Raw genomic sequence first — 24,068 nt, 5'->3', positions numbered from 1 at the left:
TTACAACTTAGTGTACACTCCTGAGTCTGCAGACTCAAACCATGAGCTTCAGATACATACTGAGCCTGATTCTGGGCTGTAGTCTCTATGATTCCCTTAACTTTACCTTTCCACAGGAGTGCTAGGTACTGCAGAAGCTCGACTGTCAGGTTTACAAAGTGTTCTCTGAGTTTCCACCAACGTCTCTGTGGTTGCAAGACTGTCACCCTGAATTGGGAGGTTCCTGGCCCTTTGCCCTTCTGCTTGTTGACATCCGCTGAAGGAGGAGTTCTCAGGACACATCAGGTGAATTCTAGCCATAACATCAGTCTCCAAAGAGTTTTCTAGCTAATAACGTCCACTATTGAAGACATTTCGTTCTTGTTTATTTGCTGGATGCCTGGGTTAGCAGAAGCTTGTCTAAGGTATGTGATCAGTTATTAGACCCAGTTGAGATAGGACTAAGTTTTTCACTGTGTTTTAAAACTTGCTGGTCATTTTGGACATATTAAAATCTGTTCTAATTTTCTTATCAGGAGTCACTGCCTGTGTTGAGGTGGGCTCTGCAGTGAAATAGCTGTTGGGAAGTCACCCAACTCCTGTAAGTAACCTCACACTGGACTCCTGTTAGCAACCCCGAAGGAAGCTCAGTAGATCCTCAAGTTGAATGTCTGCACAGTTGCTACTTCAGTCTGCCATTAAGTTCTATTTCTGGTGAGTGTGTACATCTGTGTGTGTGTGTGTGTGTGTGTCTGGCCAGTGGATCACATGTCTGGGTTCTAGCCTGGAAAGACATCTTGGATACCTGGAAGAGAAGAGGGAGCTAGGCGGGCGAGACAAAGATGTAGCTAAGACAGTCATTCTGATCAAAGCTCAATTTTTTATTTCCGACACTCAGTTATGAAGCAGGGAGAGGAGCCCAATTCCCACCAAATCATCTTGGGGTGCAGTAACAGGGTGACCACGTGTATGGCTCCAGAACAGCAAAGTGGCAGGCTCCAGCAGTGGGTGTGGCAGAACGATGGAGCAGCAAGCTCCACCCCAATGCAAACAGTGAAACCTGAGCAAGCAGGTTTCAGGCTGGGGAGGGGAGGCTACGTGTGTGTGTGTGTGTGTGTGTGTGTGTGTGTGTGTGTGTGTTACAAATCTGTTGTTCTTCATGGATAACTTCCCCCTTTTGTGTCTCAGGGTGCTCAAATGGGAGTTTCCTAATCCTTCCCTCTTCTTACACTTAGCTGCCGGGAGCCATGGCCTCAGCCATAGCCTTGTGGATATTTTCTAGTTTACATAAACAATCCTGAGAGAACAATCATGGTCATAACAGTAAGAATGTTTATGGGAAAAGAGGACACTGTGACCGTTGATTCCAGGAACTGAAGATTGCCACCTGACTTTCAGAGAGCCCCCAGTCTCTTCCTCCCCATCCCTTGGAGCCTCTTCTTGCTTATGCTTATATTGCCACTCCTGAATAAAGTTTTCAGACCTTGATCAGTATGATTGACTTGCTCTCATTCTTCATGTCTCATCTCTTCTCTCTCTCTCTCTCTCTCTCTCTCTCTCTCTCTCTCTCTCTCTCTCTCTCTCTCTCTCCCCTGCCCTGGGTCCCCACTGATTGTCCCTGCAGGTCCTGGGAAAACTATCTTAATCAGGTCTTTAGGAGTCTGGCTATACCAGAAAGTCTTGATTGACAACCGGACCAGTTGTGGGGTCGTCAGTGAGCACCATGATTATAAACCTGGATGCAGGGTCCAAGGTTGACCTATTCCTAGCTCCCCATCAGCAACTGAGTTACTTCTCCAGATTGACCACAAGAGTACAGACATCTTGTCTTCTAGGCTCTGGAGTGGAGACTCCACTGCTGCTGATGCTCTTCTTAGTGGTCATCCCATGGCACTGGCATTTCTAAAATGTCTTCAGCTCTAGCCACATGCTCACTCTCCAGGGCTCTCTTCATGGACTCCAACACTGCCACACAGTGCCACGCCTCAGCTGCTCTCCATGACCCCTTCACATGTTCAAAACCAGCACCACCAGGCTGGCTCTTACACTGACTATTTCAGGTACCAACACAAGGACCAGCCTGACCATGTCTAGAACACAGCTTCTGTGGACTGACTCTCAGGAAACACTTTCCAGATAGTCTCACATCAGCGATGCTGCTCTCTCCTGATGACTGCTAAGTTCTCAGCTCCAGCTGAACAGCATCCAGTATCCCAGCAAATCAAATGTTTCCCTAAAGTAGTTCTAGAATCTTGTTAGTCAGAGCTGATTCTTCAGCCCCAGCTACCCAGAACCATTGATTGCTAATTCAGATGACTTGGTAGCATCTGCTTCCCTAAACCTCACATGCCAGGCCTCCATTGTCTGCACTGCTCTCAGCATTCCTATCATCCAAGGTCCTGAAGAATGAACCAGTTACCTGTAAACACTCAATGGCTTTTCTAGACCAGAGTTCCAAAGTTCTTCTACAAACCTCCCCGAAACACATGTCCAGGTCAGTTCCAGCAATACCACATCCTATCTTGGTACCAACTTGTCTTAGTGAGGCTTGCTTTTGCTGTGATGAAACATCGTGACTAAAGTGACTTGGGAAGGAAAGAGTTTATTTGGCTTATATTTCCAAATCACTGTCCTTCGAAAGAAGTCAGGACAGGATTCAAAGAGGGCAGGGACTTGGAGGCAGGAGCTGATGTAGAGGCCATGAGTGGGTGCTGCTTACTGTATTTCTACTCATGGCTTGTTCAGCCTGTTGTATTATAGAAAACTGTCGAGCAGCCGGCATAGGGAAACAAAGGGCGTGGGAGAGAACCAGCGTCCCACCAGAGCTCTGGTGCTCTGGGTGGTTAGACTCGGGGGACTGCTGTGGTGCTTTCCACTCGGCCCTGGGTGGGTGTCTGGCTGTGGAAAGCCACAGAACCCAAGACCTGTGGAGAGGGGGAAAGGGAGCAGTCCAAGGTCTCTGGCCCTCACGCAGGCCAGAGATGACAGGTTCTCATTCTCGGACATCCCAGACATCGCTGTATGTTGCAGAAGAGCTGAGAACAAAGTGGGGGCACCGGGGACAACTCGGTCAGCCCCAGGGCTGAAGGAAGAAGAGGGCAAGGGGAGAGGGGGTGCTGGGTGGTTCCAACGTGGGCAAGAGCCCTTGGTCCAGTCCGTGGCTGAAGCACAGGAAGGCCTTCTGCCAAGTGGTTAGACGTAGCTCTTTAGGGGAAGGCCTATTCCACCGTTCAAGTACAGCGGATCTTGATGAGCAGAGATGGTCTATGATTTTAGAGCTTTATTGCAGAAAAGCAGAGATAAAGAGAGAAGATAGAAAGAGAGAGACTGGCCATGGTCATGTGGAGAAAAGGGGGAGAAGGGAGCAGTAGAAGGAGAGCTAGACATAAGAGCTTAAGAGAGAAAGGAGGGACCAAGCAGCTCCTTTTATAGTGGGCTGGGCTACCTTGTTGTTGCCAGGTAACTGTGAGGGTGGAGTCTAGCCAGAATGCCAGGAGTTTGGGACATCAGGCTCCGTCACAGGATTATGGAGTTGGGAGTTCCATGGTATCAGGAACTATTCCTGTGTCTGGGAACTTGGCTCACTGTTCCGTCCCTTGTAAGGTTTTCTACTGGGTCTCTGGAGTAAGCATTGTTCAACCAAAACACAGGCTGCCTTTCATGGTCCCACAGAAAAGGATCACCAAACTGGGCTGGACCCTCCCCCTGATTACTAGTTAGGAAAATGCCCTTCAGGGTGGTCTTAATGGAAGCATTTACAAACTGGGGTTCTTTTCTAGCATATAATTTCACCATGTGTCAAATTGATATAAACTTCTGGAGCACATACCTTAAATTTACCAGTTTTATTAGATGTTGCTGTATTGCCTGGCATTTTTTAGACGGACCTGTGAGCCCCTCTCACCAAGCCTCCATCTTACATTGCTACAAATGATGTGATAACTGGCCATGACAGTTATTTTAAAATGTGTTTTCCTTTTTGATTCTGAAACAATCAACTTTATTGTGAAGCTTGTTGTGGGACTTGCCCTGGGTTTAATAATATTCAGACTATATTCTCTTATTAAGAAATGTATTAGAAGAGGGATATAAGGCTCAGTAGTAAAGAGCACTTGCTGTTCTTGGAGAGGTCCTGGATTCAGTTCCCAGTATTGGAAACCAACTGTAACTCCAGTTCCACAGGATCCGATGCTCTCCTCTGGCCTCTGCAAGCACCAGGGATACATGTCACATACAGATATACGTACAGGCAAAATACTCATGCCCATTAAGAATAAAAACTAGTCAATTTTTAAACAATGTACTTGCATATTAATTATACATCATAATTGGTTTCACTATGATGTGTTCATATACTATGTGTGTATAACACTGTGTGTGTAAGATACTTTGGTCACATCAACCCTTCAGTCACCTCTCATGTTCCCTGCCCACTCCCGCCATTGCTCTCCTCTCCCCAATGACTTGACCTCTACTTTCATGGGAACTCTCTTTAATTTAAAAAACCTAATTATCAAATGACTTAATTTGGACTTATTTATAGGCGTGTGTGCAAGGAGTTATTTGCAGGAATACTCACTCCCTACTATTGACCACACCAATGAATACAATCAGCTCTGGCACCATTAGCTGTAAAAAATTCTCAGTGACTGAGGAACCTCATAAGGCTCTGTGGCTCCATGAGTAGATGATTGACAGGCCTGCACTTGTGCAGGGATCATGCAAGTTCTCAGAGCTGCTGCAAGTTCAAAGGCACAGTAGTGAGGTCATGGCTGGAGAACAGTGTTCTCCTACATCCATTCTCCCCTATGTGGTGAGGTATTTCCTGCATCTTGGATGAGATGATATGGATGTTTGGTTGAGTAAATGCTTTTACCTGCATGCCTTGGGCTCTTCCTCCTGAGACAACATTTTGGTGGTCTGGTTGGGAACCTCTCCTCTTGTCTCCTTAGGGCCCCCTTTCCTCTGTGGCTTGTGGCAATTGATGTAACAGTCTCTGAGCAGCTGACAATTTCTGTCTGGGGATGTTTTGAAATGAGAGCCAGACTGTGATTCTGAAAGTAATTAGCTCTTGATCCCAGCAGAGAAGTCTGAAAGTCACTTCTTAGCTTGTACCCTGACATGTCATGACCGCTGACTAACAAAGTTGGTTTAGAGCTCCTGGTCACCAAACCTCCTCTCATACAGACCCATTTCTAGGATCAATAGGCATTATTGCATATAGCATGGAGGGCAGTAAGACAGAGAGAGTTAGTGAGCGGTCCTAATTGGCTGTGTGAAAATACCTTTGCAATTGTTCTGGGAATGAATATAGGCTCAGTGTCCCTACATGGGTCATGATGGGGTGCATGCAAGTGAGGTGTTCAGAAGCTTGTTTCAGCCACTTCTCATGGTCTGAGCAGAAGATAGTTTACTGAACTAGAAGGCAGACCTTAACAGGTCAGATTTAGTGGTTAGAGAGATGCTCAGTGGGTAACTGGCACTTGCTATTCCAATATGGGGAGGAGAATTTCCATTCCTAGTACCCAGTGGGACACCTTTTGAAAGTCCTCTGCAGAACAACTCTACCAAGAACCAAATGAAACCTCAGCCTGCTCCTTACCTCCTTGGGTATAATATTTCCTCTTCACATTGCAAATGCAAATGTAAATAATAAAGCATATGAAGATGTGTCCCTCAGAGATAAATCCTTTCTTATAAGTAGAGTGGCTGGTAGGTGGAAGCAGGGTAGTTGATGTAAGTTGGGTGATACTGGGGGACCTTGAGGTTGATCCTTTAAAAAAGATAGAAAAGTTCAGGATAAAGTAAAAACACACCTCCATCAGTACCTTCTCTCCCCAGGCGGCCATGAGGGACTCATTTGTAAGAACTATTTTACAAAGTCCTGAGTAGAGAGACATGATACATGATGTCTTTGCAGAGCATATTTCACTACAAAGAAAAGTTAATGTCTATCAAACCATCACAAAATTTGATAAATGTACTATTGCTATCACTTTTTGGATGTTGGGGAAATTGATGGTGCTTAATTATGCCAGAGTAAGATAATAAATCCTTTAGAAGTGATGGTGGAGCTGGTGGAATGGCAGCTGTACCTGAGGATGAGAAGGCTGGAAGTTTACAGAGATGCAGACAGACTTGGGGCTCATTAGCAGGCCATATAAAGCCTGGACAACTAGTTAACAGGGAATGAGAAATACTAGAGTGTGAGAGGGAATGAGGATTCCTCATGGTCATCACTGTCTCTTCAGGCAGGAACACTACTCATACATAATTCAGTCAGTCTATCAAATTAGATGAAGTGCCTTCTGATAATCTAGGTAATACCTACCTGACTTTTCCTTGGGCTGCTTTAAGAATTCATCAAGTTTCTGACTGCATTCGGCTATGGAGAATTTCAATTGTTTCACAAATTTCCCATCATCTTTCCATTTATTCATGATAACCCCTGATTCATCATTAGCTGGTCTCTAGCTCATATTCATTGTGTCGAAGGTGAAGAAGTAACTATCACTGATGTTGAATTTCCAGATGGCACTAATAATTTGGCCCTGGCTTTTCTGATAAAGCATGGTGAGTTGTAAAGTTGGGTAACCTGCAAATCAATAAGAAAACCATCAGTCTTCATTTCTGATCAGTCCATCCCCTCAAGTCTTTCTCTACAAGCTTATGTGTCAGTATCATTTTCATACAACTTGCTCTTGTTACTCATTGTGTACCCTGTGCCTGAAGGTACCACAAATGCTCAGCTCCTTCACTCAAACACATTCACCCCCACATTCCTGCATGTACTCTGCCCTTCCTCTCTTGCCAATGTCTCTGCCTCTGTACTCTATCCACACTTACCATTGGTCTTGTGAGTGTCCACTTTGGTGTTAGACACCTTGTCCCTCAACTCTTGGCCCAAATCTTCCAGATGTTGTGTCAAACATTTCTGCACTTCAGTGGCATTTGCCATCTTCTCTGGGTTACCTGAAGTCATGGTCTTGTTTATGTTACTAAAATGGAGGAAAGCTATTTCATCCACTGAGCACTGCCCTTCACACCAGAGACGTTCTGCTGGTGTAGGAGCCTTGATGATCAAGTTGCACCTAAGACAGTGTGCATCTGTGAGAGAAACATGCAATTAAGTTCCAAAGTGTGACAAGAAAGCCATAGGACTCATGTTTCTGTGATCCCAAGTATTCTTCTGCAGGGTGAAATTCAGGAAGAGAAGACCCTATTCAAGATGTCCACCAGTTCTGCATCCTATTTTCTGTGCAATCATTGACAGTCTCAGGTTAGTAGAACCCCTCAGATGCACATCATGTTACCTGAAGGACTTATCTCAAAAGTACTTTTAGTGACTTTTATCAAGTGCTGAAGTATAAAGTGTATCAGATATTATCTGTGTTTTAGGGTCTTAAATCTAGCTGAAAATATAGGGAGAAAGGAGGCATAATGGAACACATGTGAAATTCAACATTGAGCCTGATGTTCAGGAAAGCTGCTACTGGTTGGCATGGAATGGGGAGCTGCCAGCTGTGAGCTCAGTATTCATCTCTGTTCCCACTGGGTTCTTTCACATAGCAATGTTTGGCATCAGATCTCAGGTTTTCCCACATTAAACTACACATCTAATTCATTCTCAAGGAGAGATCTCTGACTGTCTGTGACCTGTTTGAAGCCCCAATCTCCTACCCTTCTCTCTGTCTTGATTCATTACCGACCTGTCACTCACAAATGAATCCCCAGATGGTACTTTGAATGTCTAATGCAATGGTTTAAAGACAGTCTACTACACAGGTTCAGGTGTTTGACTACTTTGTCACCAGTCACATCCAAACACCAGGAAGCTGTTTGCAGGCATTTAGATGGTGTAACCTTGCTTGAGAAAGTGTTTCATTGAGGATGTGGTGATGAATCATAAACCTCTTCCATTCCCATTTCCCCATCTCTGCATTTTGCTTGAGGTTTATGATGTGGGCTCTCAGCTCCCTGCCTTGCTCCCTGATGTGATAGTGATGGACTCTTGTTCCTTTGAAGTTATAAGCCTACAACACCTTCCTTCTCTATGGTCCCTTGGTTCTGGTGTTTAGAGTCCTGTGAGCAAGGACAATCAGTCAGCCTGAGGCTTCAGTTCTTGGAAATGGCCCTGGGTAGAATGCACTCCAGTTCCTAACTGAAGAATCACCTTGCTTGTCTACACAAGCCAGGTGGTTGTGAATCTTATCTCATCTAGAAGAAGCATCAGAGGACAGTTCCCAAGCAAGCTGCCAACACCTCAGGCTTCAAGGAGAGTCCCCCACACTCTATGGAAGCCTAGAAATCCATTGGGCAGCACTGGAGAGATAAGAGTTCTTAAATCCAGCATCTCCTCCTGTCATTTCTAGCTAACTTGGAGGTCACAGACAGCTTAGAACCTACTGCTGCCTGGTAAAGATGCAGCTTTCGATCCGGCCAGATCAGCGCCGGGGTAGCGGGAGCGCAGGGTTGCCTGACACCCGCCAGCTACCCACGACCCCCGCCGCAGGATTTTGGGACTGCTGGTGAGTGGAACACAGCTTCAGCTCCAATCCAATTGCGCGGGACCTGAGACTGCATTAGTTAGGGAAGCAGAAACCGGCCTGAGTAGGGCCACAGGCCACATCCGGCCGGATCAGCGCCAGGGTAGCGGGAGCGCAGGGTTGCCTGACACCCGCCAGCTACCCACGACCCCCACCCCAGGATTTTGGGACTGCTGGTGAGTGGAACACAGCTTCTGCTCCAGTCCAATCACGCGGGACCTGAGACTGCTCTGGTTGGGGAGAGAGAAATCCGGCCTACATAGGGCCACAACCCTCTTCCGGTCAGAAAAGAACCTGGGCAGCTGGGGCGCAGGGTCTGCTGACACTCGCCAGCTACCCACAACACCCACCACAGGATCTTAAGACTTCTGGAGAGTGGAACACAGCTTCTGCTCCAATCCAATTGTGCGGGACCTGAGACTGCATTAGTTAGGGAAGCAGAAACCGGCCTGAGTAGGACCACAGGCCTCATCCGGCTGGATCAGCGCCAGGGTAGCAGGAGCACAGGGTTGCCTGACACCCGCCAACTACCCACGACCCCCGCCGCAGGATTTTGGGACTGCTGGTGAGTGGAACACAGCTTCTGCTCCAGTCCAATCACGCGGGACCTGAGACTGCTCTGGTTGGGGAGAGAGAAATCCGGCCTACATAGGGCCACAACCCTCTTCCGGTCAGAAAAGCACCTGGGCAGCTGGGGCGCAGGGTCGGCTGACACTCGCCAGCTACCCACAACACCCACCACAGGATCTTAAGACTTCTGGAGAGTGGAACACAGCTTCTGCTCCAATCCAATTGCACGCGGGACCAGAGACTGCATTAGTTAGGGAAGCAGAAAAACGGCCTGAGTAGGACCACAGGCCTCTTCCGGCTGGACCAGCACCGGGGTACCGTCAGCTACCCACGACCCCCGCCGCAGGATTTAGAGACTGCTGGTGAGTGGAACACAGCTTCTGCTCCAATCTTTAAATAGTGACAACGATAACAACTAACCCCAGAGATTACCAGATGGCAAAAGGTAAATGTAATAATCTTACTAACAGAAACCAAGACCACTCACCATCATCAGAACCCAGCACCCCCACTTCGCCCAGTCCAGGGCACCCCAACACACCGGAAAAGCTAGACACGGATTTAAAAGCATATCTCCTGATGATGATAGAGGACTTCAAGAAGGACTTTAATAACACACTTAAAGAAATGCAGGAGAACACTGCTAAAAAGGCAGAAGACAATAAAGAGGAAGCACAAAAATCCCTTAAAGAATTGCAGGAGAACACTGCTAAAGAGTTACAAATCCTTAAAGAAAAACATGATAACATAATCAAACAGGTAGAAGTCCTTACAGAAAAACAGGAAAACACATCCAAACAGATGATGGAAATGAACAAAACCATACTAGACCTAAAAAGGGAAGTAGACACAATAAAGAAAACCCAAAATGAGGCAACACTGGAGATAGAAACCTTAGGAAAGAAATCTGGAACCATAGATACCAGCATCAGCAACAGAATACAAGAGATGGAAGAGAGAATCTCAGGTGCAGAAGATTCCATAGAGAACATCGGCACAACAATCAAGGAAAATGTAAAATGCAAAAAGATCCTAACTCAAAACATCCAAGAAATACAGGACATAATGAGAAGACCAAACCTACGGATAATAGGAGTGGATGAGAATGAAGATTTTCAACTCAAAGGACCAGCAAACATCTTCAACAAAATTATAGAAGAAAACTTCCCAAATCTAAAGAAAGAGATGCCCATGAACATACAAGAAGCCTACAGAACTCCAAATAGACTGGACCAGAAAAGAAATACCTCCCGACACATAATAATCAGAGCAACAAATGCTCTAAATAAAGATAGAATACTAAAGGCAGTAAGAGAAAAAGGCCAAGTAACATATAAAGGCAAGCCTATCAGAATTACACCAGACTTTTCACCAGAGACTATGAAAGCCAGAAGATCCTGGACGGATGTTATACAGACACTAAAAGAACACAAATTCCAGCCCAGGCTACTATACCCAGCCAAACTCTCAATTAACATAGATGGAGAAACCAAAGTATTCCACGACAAAACCAAATTCACACATTATCTCTCCACGAATCCAGCCCTTCAAAGGATAATAACAGAAAAAAACCAATACAAGGACAGGAACCACGCCCTAGAAACAACAAGAAGGTAATCCCTCAACAAACCTAAAAGAAGACAGCCACAAGAACAAAATGCCAACTTTAACATCAAAAATAACAGGAAACAACAATTACTTTTCCTTAATATCTCTTAATATCAATGGACTCAACTCCCCGATAAAAAGACATAGACTAACAAACTGGCTACACAAACAAGACCCAACATTTTGCTGCTTACAGGAAACTCATCTCAGAGAAAAGGATAGACACTACCTCAGAATGAAAGGCTGGAAAACAATTTTCCAAGCAAATGGCATGAAGAAACAAGCTGGAGTAGCCATTCTAATATCTGATAAGATTGACTTCCAACCCAAAGTCATTAAAAAAGACAGGGAAGGACACTTCATACTCATCAAAGGTAAAATCCTCCAAGAGGAACTATCAATCCTGAATATCTATGCTCCAAATACAAAGTCAGCCACATTCATTAAAGAAACTTTAGTAAAGCTCAAAGCACACATTGCACCTCATACAATAATAGTGGGAGACTTCAACACACCACTTTCACCAATGGACAGATCATGGAAACAGAAACTAAACAGGGACACAGTGAAACTAAGAGAAATTATGAATCAAATGGATCTGGCAGATATCTACAGAACATTCTATCCTAAAACAAAAGGATATACCTTCTTCTCAGCACCTCATGGTACCTTCTCCAAAATTGACCACATAATTGGTCACAAAACAGGCCTCAACAGATACAAAAATATTGAAATTGTCCCATGCATCCTATCAGATCACCATGGACTAAGGCTGATCTTCAATAACAAAATAAATAATAGAAAGCCAACCTTCACGTGGAAACTGAACAACACTCTTCTCAATGATACCTTGGTCAAGGAAGGAATAAAGAAAGAAATTAAGGACTTTTTAGAGTTCAATGAAAATGAAGCCACAACATACCCAAACTTATGGGACGCAATGAAAGCATTTCTAAGAGGAAGACCCATAGCTCTGAGTGCCTCCAAAAGGAAACTAGAGATAGCACACATTAGCAGCTTGACAACATACCTAAAAGCACTAGAACAAAAGGAAGCAAATTCACCCAAGAGGAGTAGATGGCAGGAAATAATCAAACTCAGGGGCGAAATCAACCAAGTGGAAACAAGAAAAACTATTCAAAGAATCAACCAATCAAGGAGCTGATTCTTTGAGAAAATCAACAAGATAGATAAACCCTTAGCCAGACTCACTAGAGGGCACAGGAAAAGCATCCTAATTAACAAAATCAGAAATGAAAAAGGAGACATAACAACAGATCCTGAAGACATCCAAAACACCATCAGATCCTTCTACCAAAGGCTATACTCAACAAAACTGGAGAACCTGGATGAAATGGAGAAGTTCCTAGACAGATACCAGGTACCAAAGTTGAATCAAGATCAGGTTAATGATCTAAACAGCCCTATATCCCCCAAAGAAATAGAAGCAGTCATTAATAGTCTCCCAACTAAAAAAAGCCCAGGACCACATGGGTTTAGTGCAGAGTTCTATCAGACCTTCAAAGAAGATCTAATCCCAGTTCTTCACAAACTATTCCACAAAATAGAAACAGAAGGTACTCTACCCAACTCATTCTATGAAGCCACAATTACTCTGATACCTAAACCACAAAAAGACCCAACAAAGATAGAAAACTTCAGACCAATATCCCTTATGAATATTGATGCAAAAATCCTCAATAAAGTTCTTGCCAACCGAATCCAAGAACACATCAAAACAATCATCCATCCTGACCAAGTAGGTTTCATCCCAGGGATGCAGGGATGGTTCAATATACGGAAATCCATCAACGTAATCCAGTATATAAACAAACTCAAAGACAAAAACCACATGGTCATCTCGTTAGATGCGGAAAAAGCATTTGACAAGATCCAACACCCATTCATGATAAAAGTCTTGGAAAGATCAGGAATTCAAGGCCCATACCTAAACATGATAAAAGCAATCTACAGCAAACCAGTAGCCAACATCAAAGTAAATGGTGAGAAGCTTGAAGCAATCCCTCTAAAATCAGGGACTAGACAAGGCTGTCCACTTTCTCCATACCTATTCAACATTGTACTTGAAGTCCTAGCCAGAGCAATTCGACAACAAAAGGAGATCAAAGGGATACAAATTGGAAAAGATGAAGTCAAAATATCACTTTTTGCAGATGATATGATAGTATATATAAGTGACCCTAAAAATTCCACCAGAGAACTCCTAAGCCTGATAAACAGCTTCGGTGAAGTAGCTGGATATAAAATTAACTCAAACAAATCAATGGCCTTTCTCTACACAAAGAATAAACAGGCTGAGAAAGAAATTAGGGAAACAACACCCTTCTCAATAGTCACAAATAATATAAAATATCTTGGCGTGACTCTAACTAAGGAAGTGAAAGTTCTGTATAATAAAAACTTCAAGTCTCTGAAGAAAGAAATTATAGAAGATCTCAGAAGATGGAAAGATCTCCCATGCTCATGGATTGGCAGGATCAACATTGTAAAAATGGCTATCTTGCCAAAAGCAATCTACAGATTCAATGCAATCCCCATCAAAATTCCAAATCAATTCTTCAACGAATTAGAAAGTGCAATCTGCAAATTCATCTGGAATAACAAAAAACCTAGGATAGCAAAAACTCTTCTCAAGGATAAAAGAACCTCTGGTGGAATCACCATGCCGGACCTAAAGCTCTACTACAGAGCAATTGTGATAAAAACTGCATGGTACTGGTATAGTGACAGACAAATAGACCAATGGAATAGAATTGAAGACCCAGAAATGAACCCACACACCTATGGTCACTTGATCTTCGACAAGGGAGCTAAAAACATCCAGTGGAAGAAAGACAGCATTTTCAACAAATGGTGCTGGCACAACTGGTTGTTAACATGTAGAAGAATGCGAATCGATCCATTCCTATCTCCTTGTACTAAGGTCAAGTCTAAGTGGATCAAGGAACTTCACATAAAACCAGAGACACTGAAACTTATAGAGGAGAAAGTGGGGAAAAGCCTTGAAGATATGGGCACAGGGGAAAAATTCCTGAATAGAACAGTAATGGCTTGTGCTGTAAGATCGAGAATTGACAAGTGGGACCTCATGAAACTACAAAGCTTCTGCAAGGCTAAAGACACCATCAATAAGACAAAAAAACCACCAACAGATTGGGAAAGGATCTTCACCTATCCTAAATCAGATAAGGGGCTAATATCCAATATATATAAAGAACTCAAGAAGGTGGACTCCAGAAAGTCAAATAACCCCATTAAAAAATGGGGCTCAGAACTGAACAAAGAATTCTCACCTGAGGAATACCGAATGGCAGAGAAGCACCTGAAAAAATGTTCAACATCCTTAATCATCAGGGAAATGCAAATCAAAACAACCCTGAGATTCCACCTCACACCAGTCAGAATGGCTAAGATCAAAAATTCAGGTGACAGCAGATGCTGGCGAGGATGTGGAGAAAGAGGAACACTCCTCCATTGTTGGTGGGATTGCAAGCTTGTACAACCACTCTGGAAATTAGTCTGGCGGTTCCTCAGAAAATTGGACATAGTACTACCGGAGGATCCAGCAATATCTCTCCTGGGCATATATCCAGAAGATGTCCCAACCGGTAAAAAGGACACATGCTCCACTATGTTCATAGCAGCCCTATTTATAATAGCCAGAAGCTGGAAAGAACCCAGATGTCCCTCAACAGAGGAATGGATACAGAAATTATGGTACATTTACACAATGGAGTACTACTCAGCTATTAAAAAGAATGAATTTATGAAATTCCTAGCCAAATGGATGGACCTGGAGGGCATCATCTTGAGTGAAGTAACACAATCACAAAAGAACTCACACAATATGTATTCATTGATAAGTGGATATTAGCCCAAAACTTAGGATACCCAAGATATAAGATACAATTTGATAAACGCATGGAACTCAAGAAGAATGAAGACCAAAGTGTGGACACTGTGCACCTTCTTAGAATTGGGAACAAAACACCCAGGGAAGGAGTTACAGAGACAAAGTTCGGAGCTGTGATGAAAGGATGGACCATTTAGAGACTGCTGTATCCAGGGATCCGTCCCATAATCAGCTTCTAAACGCGGACACCATTGCATACACTAGCAAGATTTTGCTGAAAGGACCCAAATATAGCTGTCTCTTGTGAGACGATGCCGGGGCCTAGCAAACACAGGAGTGGATGTTCACAGTCAGCTATTGGATGTATCACAGGGCTCCCAATGGAGAAGCTAGAGAAAGTACCCAAGGAGCTAAAGGGATCTGCAACCCTATTGTTGGAACAACATGATGTACTAACCAGAACCCTGGAGCTCTTGTCTCTAGCTGCATATGTATCGAAAGATGGCCTAGTCGGCCATCAATGGAAAGAGAGGCCCATTGGACTTGCAAACTTTATATGCCCCAATATAGGGGAATGCCAGGGCCAAAAGAATGGGAATGGGTGGGTAGGGAAGTGGGGGGCGCTATGGGGGACTTTTGGGATAGTATTGGAAATGTAATTGAGGAAAATATGTAATAAAAATATATATATATAAAAAAAAGATGCAGCTTTCACAGTACTCTTGAAGACACTCTGGGGGGAATGGGCACCAATACTGGTCCATGGGAAACACCCTAATCTGGGTTAGAGGACAAATCTGCTACTCATACAGTAAAGCTTGCTAGATTGAAATACAAAATTAGTAACCATCTTTTCTAAAACAAAAGAACCCACTCCTTCCTGGTAATGAACACCATTATCTGATGCCATCTATCCAGGAGGTGGACAACATGATCTTGAAAGCAAGGGCAGAAGATCCCATAGATCCAAAGGCAGTCCCATTGCCAGAGTCATCCATAGAGAACAAGGCTTTCCAGCCCCTGATTAGAAGAGGTCTCCCCAGACATGACCGCATATTGCCCCCTGATGGGGTAAAAGGATGTGGATGGGAAAGTGGGAAAGGCTAGGTGGGCAGGGAAGGAACCTGAGCAGGCTGGTGGTTGATGAGCCACATGAGCATTGAAGCTGAGCCTGGTGTCACACACCTTTAATCCCTACACTTGGTAGAAAAGGAGAGAAGGGATTGTTTCAGATTCTAGTGTTTGGATAGTATGAAGCCTTAAAACAAGATAAAAACAGATCAAAAGAAGGAGTGGGGAGTGGCACGGGTTCCTTCTAGTCTGATCCACTGCCCTGAGAACCTTGGGCACCAGCTCTGCACCAAGTCCCACATCACCCAGAGGAAGCTCAACTCCCAGGAACTCTAACATGCCCAGTATCATAGGATCATAGGATCTCAGGAGCTTGATCACACCAGGATTTCAGGATCACAGAGATAGCTGGACTCTGAGGAGTTCTGACTCAACCAAGTTAACAGAAGGGACAGGCTCCAGTCAGAGACAGTGAATGCAGATAGCACTAGAGATAATTGGATGGCAAGAGGCAAGTGCAAGAACATAAGCAACAGAAACCAAGGTTGCTTGGCATCATCAGAACCCAGTCCTTCCATCAAAGCAAGTCCTAGATACACCATCACATCAGAAAAGCAAGATTCAGGTTTAAAATCACTTCTCATGATGATGATAGGGGACTTTAAGAAGGACATAAATAACTCCCTTAAAGAAATACAGGAGAACACAGGTAAACAGCTAGAAGCCCTTAAAGAGGAAACACAAAAATCCCTTAAAGAATTACAAGAAAACACAACCAAACAGGTGAAGGAATTAAACAAAACCATCCAGTATCTTAAAGTGTAGGTAGAAACAATAAAGAAATCACAAAGTGAAACTGCCCAGGAGTTAGAAAACCTAGGAGACAGATCAGGAGTCAGAGACACAAGCATCATCAACAAAATAGAGATAGAAGAGAGAATCTCAGGTGCAGAAGATACCATAGAAAACATTGACACAACAGTCAAAGAAAATGCAAAATGCAAAATGCAAAAAAAAAAAAAAAGTAGACAGCACGAAGTAATCACACTCAGGACTGAAATCAGCCAAGTAGAAACAAAAAGAACTATACAAAGAATCAACCAAACCAGGAGCTGGTTCTTTGAGGAAATAAACAAGATAGATAAACCCTAGCCAGGTAGTGGTGGTGCATACCTTTAATCCCAACACTTGGGAGGCAGGGGCAAGTGGATTTCTGAGTTCGAGGCCAGCCTGGTCTACAGAGTGAGTTCCAGGACAGCCAGGGCTACACAGAGAAAACCTGTCTCAAAAAACAAACAAACAACAACAACAAAAAAGATAGATAGACCCTTAGCCAGACTAACCAGAGGGCACAGAGACAGTATTCAGATTAATAAAATCAGAAATGAATGGCGAGACATAACAACAGACACCAAGGAAATACAAAAAAAATCAATACATCCTACTACAGAAGCCTATACTCAACAAAACTGCAAAATCTGAATGAAATGGACAATTTCCTAGACAGAAAACAGGAATCAAAGTTAAATGAGGATAAGATAAACCATCTAAACAGTCTAATAAGGCCAAAGAAATAGCAGCAGTCATTAAAAGTCTCCCAATCAAAAAAAGCCAGTTTTTTTGGATCAGATGGTTTTAGTACAGAATTCTATCAGACCTTCAAAGAATACCTAATACCAATTCTCATCAAACTATTCCACAAAATAGAAACAGAAGGTACTCTAACCAATTCATTCTATGAAGCCACAATTATAGCTCTTATAGCTAAACCACACAAAGACTCAACAAAGAAAGAGAACTTCAGATCAATTTTCCTTATGAATATCAATGCAAAAATACTCAATAAAATTCTTGCAAACTGAATCCAAGAACACATCAAAACAATGATCCATCATGATCAAGTAGGTTTTACCCAGGAATCTAGGGATGGTCCAATATATGGAAATCCATCAAAGTAATCCACTATATAAACAAACTTGAAGGAAAAACAAAACAAAACAAAACATGTTATAATCTCATTCAATGCTGAGAAAGCATTTGAAAAAATTCAACACCCCTTCATAATACAAACCTTGGAAAGATCAGGAACTGAAGGCCCACACCTAAACATAGTAAAAGTAATATACAGCAAACCAGTAGCCAACATCAAACTAGACGGAGAGAAACTTGAAGCAATCCCATTAAAATCAGAACTAGACAAGGCTGTCCATTCTATATAGTATTTTAGCTAGAGCAATTGAACAACAAAAGGAGGTCAAAGGGATACAAATCGAAAGAGAAGAAGTCAAAATATCACTATTTGCAGAGATATGATACTATACTTAAGTGACCCTAAAAATTCCACCAGAGACCTCATAAACCTGATAAACAACTTCAGCAAAGTGGCTGGATATAAAAATTAACTCAAACAAATCAGCAGCCTTCCTCTACTCAAAGGGCAAACAGGCTGAGAAAGAAATTATGGGACCAACACCTTTCACAATAGTCACAAATAATATAAAATTCCTTGGTGTGACTAACCATCCAAGTGAAAGATCTGTATGACAACAACTTCAAGTCTCTGAAGAAAGAAATCAAAGAAGATTTCAGAAGATGAAAAGATCTCCCATGCTAATGAATTGGTAGGATTAACATAGTAAAATGCCCATCTTGCTGAAAACAACCTACAGATTCAATGCAATCCCCATCAAAATTCCAACTCAATTTTTCAGATAGTTAGAAAGAACAATTTGCAAATTCATTTGGACTAACAAAAAACCCAGGAAAGGTAAAACTCTTCTCAACAATAAAAAAACTTCTGGGGAAATCACCATCCCTGACTTCAAGCTGTACTATAGAGCATTAGTGATAAAAACTGCATGATAATATAGTGACAGGCAGGTAGATCAATGGGACAGAATTGGTGACCCAGAAATGAACCCACACACCTATGGTCACTTGATTTTTTGACAAAGGAGCTAAAACCATCCAGTGTCAAAAGGACAACATTGTCAACAAAAAGTGCTGGTTCAACTGGTGGTCAGTGTGTCGAAGAATATAAATTGATCCATCCTTATCTCCCTGTACAAAGCTCAGATCCAAGTAGATCAAGGACTTCCATTTAAAACCAGATACACTAAATCTAATAGAAGAGAGAGTGGGGAAGGTCCTCGAACACATGGCCAGAGGGGGAAACTTCCTGAACACAACACCAATGGCTTATGCTCTAAGATCAAGAATTGACAAATGGGACCTCACAAAATTGCAAAGCTTTTGTAAGGCAAAGGACACTATCAATAGGACAAAAAGGCAACTAACAGATCGGGGAAAGATGTTTACCAATCCTACATCCGATAGAGGGCTAATATCCAATATATACAAAGAAATCAAGAAATTTGACTCCAGAGAATCAAATAACCGTATTAAAAATGGGATACAGAGATAAACAAAGAATTCTCAACCAAGGAAAATGAAATGGTCAAGAAGCACTTAAAGAAATGTTCAACATCCTTAGTCATCAGGGAAATGCAAATCTAAACAACCCCGAGATGTCACCTCACACCAGCCAGAATGGCTAAGATCAAAAACTCAGGTGACAGCAGATGCTGGCAAGGATATGGAAAAAGAGGAATACTCCTTCGCTGTTGGTAGGATTGCAAGCTGGTACAACTCTGGAAATCAGCCTGGAGGTTCCTCAGAAAATTGGAAATATATCTACCCGAAGACCCAGCAATACCACACCTGGGCATATACTCAAAAGATGTCCCAACATGTAATAAAGACAGATGTTCCACTATGCTTTTTTGCACCCATATTTGTAATACCCAGAAGCTGGAAATAACCTAGATGTCCTTCAACAGAGGAATGGATATTGAAAATGTGGCACGTTTACACAATGGAGTACTACTCAGCTATTAAAAACAATGACTTCATGAAATTCTTAGGCAAATGCATGGGACTAGAATATATGATCCTGAATGAGGTAACCCAATCACAAAAGAACACACATGGTATGCACTAGCTGATAAGTGATTAGCCCAAAAGCTCAGAATACCCAAGATATAATTCACAGACCACATGAAGTTCAAGAAGGAAGACCAGTGTGTGGGCCCTTCTGTTCGTTTTAGAAGGGATAACAAAATACTCACAGGAGCAAATATGGAGACACAGTGTGGAGCAGAGACTGAAGGAAAGGCTATCCAGAGACTGCCCCACCTGGGGATTCATCCCATATACAGACACAAAACCCAGAAACTATTGTGAATGCCAAAAAGTGATTGCTGACAGGAGCATTATACAGCTGTATCCTGAGAGGCTATGCCACAGAGTCTGAAATATACAGAGGCGGATCCTTGCAGACAACCATTGAACTGATCACAGGGTCCCCAATGGGGGAGTTAAAGGACTGAAGGAGCTGAAGGGGTTTGTAACCCCATAGGAAGAACAGCTGTATCAACCAACCAGAACTACCAGGATCTAAATTACCAACCAAGGAATACACATGGAAGGACCCATGGCTCCAGCAGTATATGTAGCAGAGGATGTCCTTGTGGGGCATCAATGGGAGAAGAGGCCCTTGATCCTGTGAAGACTTAATGTCCCAGTGTAGGGGAATTTGAGGTAGGGGAGGCAAGAGTATGTGGGTGAGTGGGGGCACACCTTCAGAGAAGCAGGAGGAGGGGGGATAGGATTGGGGGCTTCAGGGGTGTGGTGGGGGCATCTAGAAAGGTGCTAACACTTAAAATGTAAAAAAAAAAAAATCCAATTAAAAAATGACTAAGAACAAGGAGGAGGGGTGGGGAGGCGTCCTTGTCCCTGGAAGCATCTGTTGTGATCTCCTGGACAAATACCATGGGAAAGTGGGAAGAAAGGTCAATTGCAGAGTTCCGTGAATGGCAGAGGACTCGTGAGGAATCCCTTGGGAAGGCAGTCTCTAGCACAGCCCGCCTTAGGTCCAGAGCAGCTGTCTGAGACTGTCTTGGTCGAGCACTGCTCCCAGCATACCCAATCCTAGTCTCTGGGTTTTAGGCTTCCTATAGACCCAGATGGTGCTGTGGACATCACCAGGTACGCCCTTCTGCCCTGTTGGTTCTTCATTCCTGCCCCTCCCTCACACTGTAACTTTCCCCTTATCTCTTCAATCCACTGAAGCCTGGGTCACGGAAAGCCAGGGTTCCCAGTTGCTGTGGTGCTGGACTGAAGAGTGGGAAACCCTGGAGTTTTTGGTACCCCAGGCCTGGGAACTGACTTAAGCCAGTTTCCTGTTCCTTGCAGCAACGCTGGTCCATATAGGCCCAGGGAACTCACCAGCCAACAGCTTGGTGTATCCACAGCTCAGTAGAATTAACAGCTTCTGAATCATAGAATGATGGCGCTTGGTCACTGCTGCCTTGGCCATGGTTTCTTCTGACAGATGTGACTGTGGCTGCAGGGAGAATGGGGAAGTTAGCATGTCCCTGCTGTAGCCCCAGTGCAGACTAAAGCAAGAGTTCCAGGCACCTGGCTGTGAATTAGGGCCTTCTCTGCTCTGACCCTGCATCTCCCTAATCCACTTTTCCTTAAATGTCTTAGGGGATCACTCCTGTGCCTTGTGGCTTGGAACCTCCCTCCCTGCAAATCTTGGCCCCTCTCACACTTGATCAAACTGAGGCTGTAACTAGGAACCTGACTACTAACCAACTAAAAATCCTGAGGACAGAGTTGTACTGGGCTCGCATGCCCCTCCCGTGGTCCCTTCTTCATCTCACTCACCACCAGCTGCGCCCTCAGGGACTATTGGCAATGGTGTCAGGAAAAGTGGAGAAAGAAAAGAGTTGGTGTCTTGAACTGCAGCCTCTGAAATCTGCAACAAGAGTTGAAACTTTTATGCGGGGCCACACCCACAGCCTTGAGTACCTGGAGGCATTAACAAATCTTTGCTCGAGCCACTCCCCCGATTCTTCTCTAGTTTCAAGTCAGTCTCCTCTAGACCATCCTTCTAGGATACCCTGGGACCCCCAGGCAGCTGTTCCTCACTTCCCTCCATGCTTCTCTGTCTCTGTCTCATTTTTCCTCCCTCAGAGACTCTTTTGCCCCTTCCCTATCACCCTCTCAAGTCTTTTGTACCCTCAAATATTTGTTGTCCCACTGCCTTCCCACCCCCACCTCTCCTTAGTCCCATCTCCATCTCCTTCTTCCCATCCCTTTCTCCCTCACCCTCCGCAATAGCTCTGCTCACCGCCACTCCTCCTCCCCAAACCCTCCCGCTTCCTCCCAACCCCGCCCCTTCCGTCTAACCCCACCCCCTCTTCCCCCTCGCGCCAGTGAAGGCTGGTGCTTTTCTATTTAGAAAGTTCTGCAATCGCAGTTTTCTTCCTATTAGAAGCTTCTTCTGGGGCCTGAAAAGATGCTCAGAGGTTAAGAGTACCCACACTGCCCTTTTGGGACCCAGGTTGGATTTCCTGCACTCACAGAGCAGCTCACAACCTTCTGTGACTGCTGCTCCAGGAGATTCCGGGCAGGCTTCAGACCTCTGCACACACTGCATGCACACGGTGTAGAAACACAGAGAGAAAACAGTCATGCAATGGAGATAAAAATAACTGAATCTTTTACTTTCTGTTGTAGAACAGGCTTCTGCGGAGGGAAAGTCTAGATCCCTGGCAGATCATGTGGGAGTCACTTTTTTTTGACTTTTCTGTTTTACAGCTGCACTGTATATTTGCAAAGGTGTGTGTGTGTGTGTGTGTGTGTGTGTGCTTACAGGACAGAGATTAACCTTGTGTGTGTGTATCCACAGGTTCCATGCAGGTTGCTTTAAGACACAATGACTTTCACTAGCCCCACCTCTCTGTGTTGGTAATCATGTCAGAGACCCAGATCTGAAATCCACATGTCCTAGAACTCCCTCTGGAGGCATGTCCCAAGAGGTGTCTTTTCTCTTAGGAGTTCCTCTTTGCTGACTTTCCAAATCCTTGGTCCACAGCTATGCCATCAGCCCCATGCATTTATCCACCTCTGTTACATCAGGCCTTTGGAAGCAAATTTGTGAATCTGTTCTCATTTGTGTGTGTGTGTGTGTATGGGGGTGTGTGGGTGTGGGGGTGTGGTGGAGTATTGCATAAGTACATATACAAGACAGAGGTGAAGTTTTGGTGAAGATTCACTGGTGCCATCTAAATTGTGGGTTATTCCAGGTAAAGATGCACCGAGCTTGCCTGTGTGGGATAAGCCACAGCTAATGACAGCCTCTGTTGAGTCTGACAGACCCCTATGTAGTCCCCACACACTGGCTTGGGGACTTCCTGCAGGGAACTCAGAGCAGCTGTCCCTCCTGCATGCTGAGGCTGATCTAGCTGACTGAGGTGAGCATGTCTCTCCTATGGAAACACTCTGATGAAGCACAGTTAGTCACCTTCTCTGTCCTTTGAGCTTCTTGCTAGAGTGCTCCCAGCTGTGTTCAAGTAGTTGCTTATGTGCCATTTGGTCTGTGGGTCCAGCTGTTAGCTGCACCTGTGACGATGCTTTACTCACATTTAAGTGTATTTTGTGTAAGAATTTCGCATGATAATATCCTTCAAAGGGTGCCATCTTAATTGGCTTATAAGTAAGTAAACGTTCATATTATTTTAAAATCGATTCTATACAAGTGTGAATATATAGAAACCTTGCACAATGTCACCAATAATTTAAGTGTGATGATTCCATGTTTTAGTGAGTAAGAATTTACCCTGACATATCATGCTCCAGCTGGATCCTCTCTATCGAGGGCAGCAGTGGTTGACGTGGACATCCAGGCTTTTAAGGCTGGAAGAGAAAAGCCTAAATTGTGTCAAGACTCTTATAACAGAAAGTACAAGAGGAAGGAGCACTGAGACTGAGAAGACACAACAGTTAGAGGTGGATCACTGATAAAAAGAGGGATACTTTCATATATGGAAGTCTATGATCAGGTTTTATGATTTCTTTTTTTTAATATGGCGGCGGGTAGTCTTATGTTAACTTGCCACAAACTAAAGTCATCTGAGAGGAGGAAACTTCAACTGAGAAAACGCCACCATAAGATCAGACTGTAGGCAATTCTGTAAGGCACTTTTCTAATTAGTGATCGATTACTGGTGGGGGCCCAGGCCACTGTGGAGAAGCCATCCCTGGACTGGTGGTCCGGGGATCTATAAGAAACAGGCTGTGCAAGCCAGGAGTATCAGGACACAAGTCAGGACACCTTCATTATCCCTGCATCTGCTCCTGCCTCCAGGTTCCTGCCCTGTTCGAGTTCTTCTCCTGATTTATTTGGTGATAAACAGTGATATGGAAGTATAAGCCAAAAATAAATCTTATCACAGCTATAGTAAATCTAAGGAGGATATTATATTTATATGTATATACATATGCATGTATATATAATGTATATGTAAAATATATGATTCATGTAATATATATAAATATATACCCCAAATGAG

The 24,068-nt window shown here is 43.8% G+C and overlaps 1 pseudogene; it reads right to left on the bottom strand.

The window, feature by feature from the left end:
• Positions 1–5,605: 5,605 nt before the first annotated feature.
• On the bottom strand, positions 5,606–21,025 carry LOC110288045 (retinoic acid early-inducible protein 1-alpha-like; annotated as a pseudogene).
• Between the last annotated feature and the right edge of the window lie 3,043 nt (positions 21,026–24,068).

Source organism: Mus caroli, unplaced genomic scaffold (genome assembly GCF_978045245.1).
Source record: "Mus caroli unplaced genomic scaffold, Mus_caroli_1 scaffold_9, whole genome shotgun sequence".
In the NCBI taxonomy this organism is placed as follows: domain Eukaryota; kingdom Metazoa; phylum Chordata; class Mammalia; order Rodentia; family Muridae; genus Mus; species Mus caroli.
The sequence above is the reverse complement of the archived record's forward strand: the minus strand, read 5'-3'. Positions and strand labels throughout refer to the sequence as shown.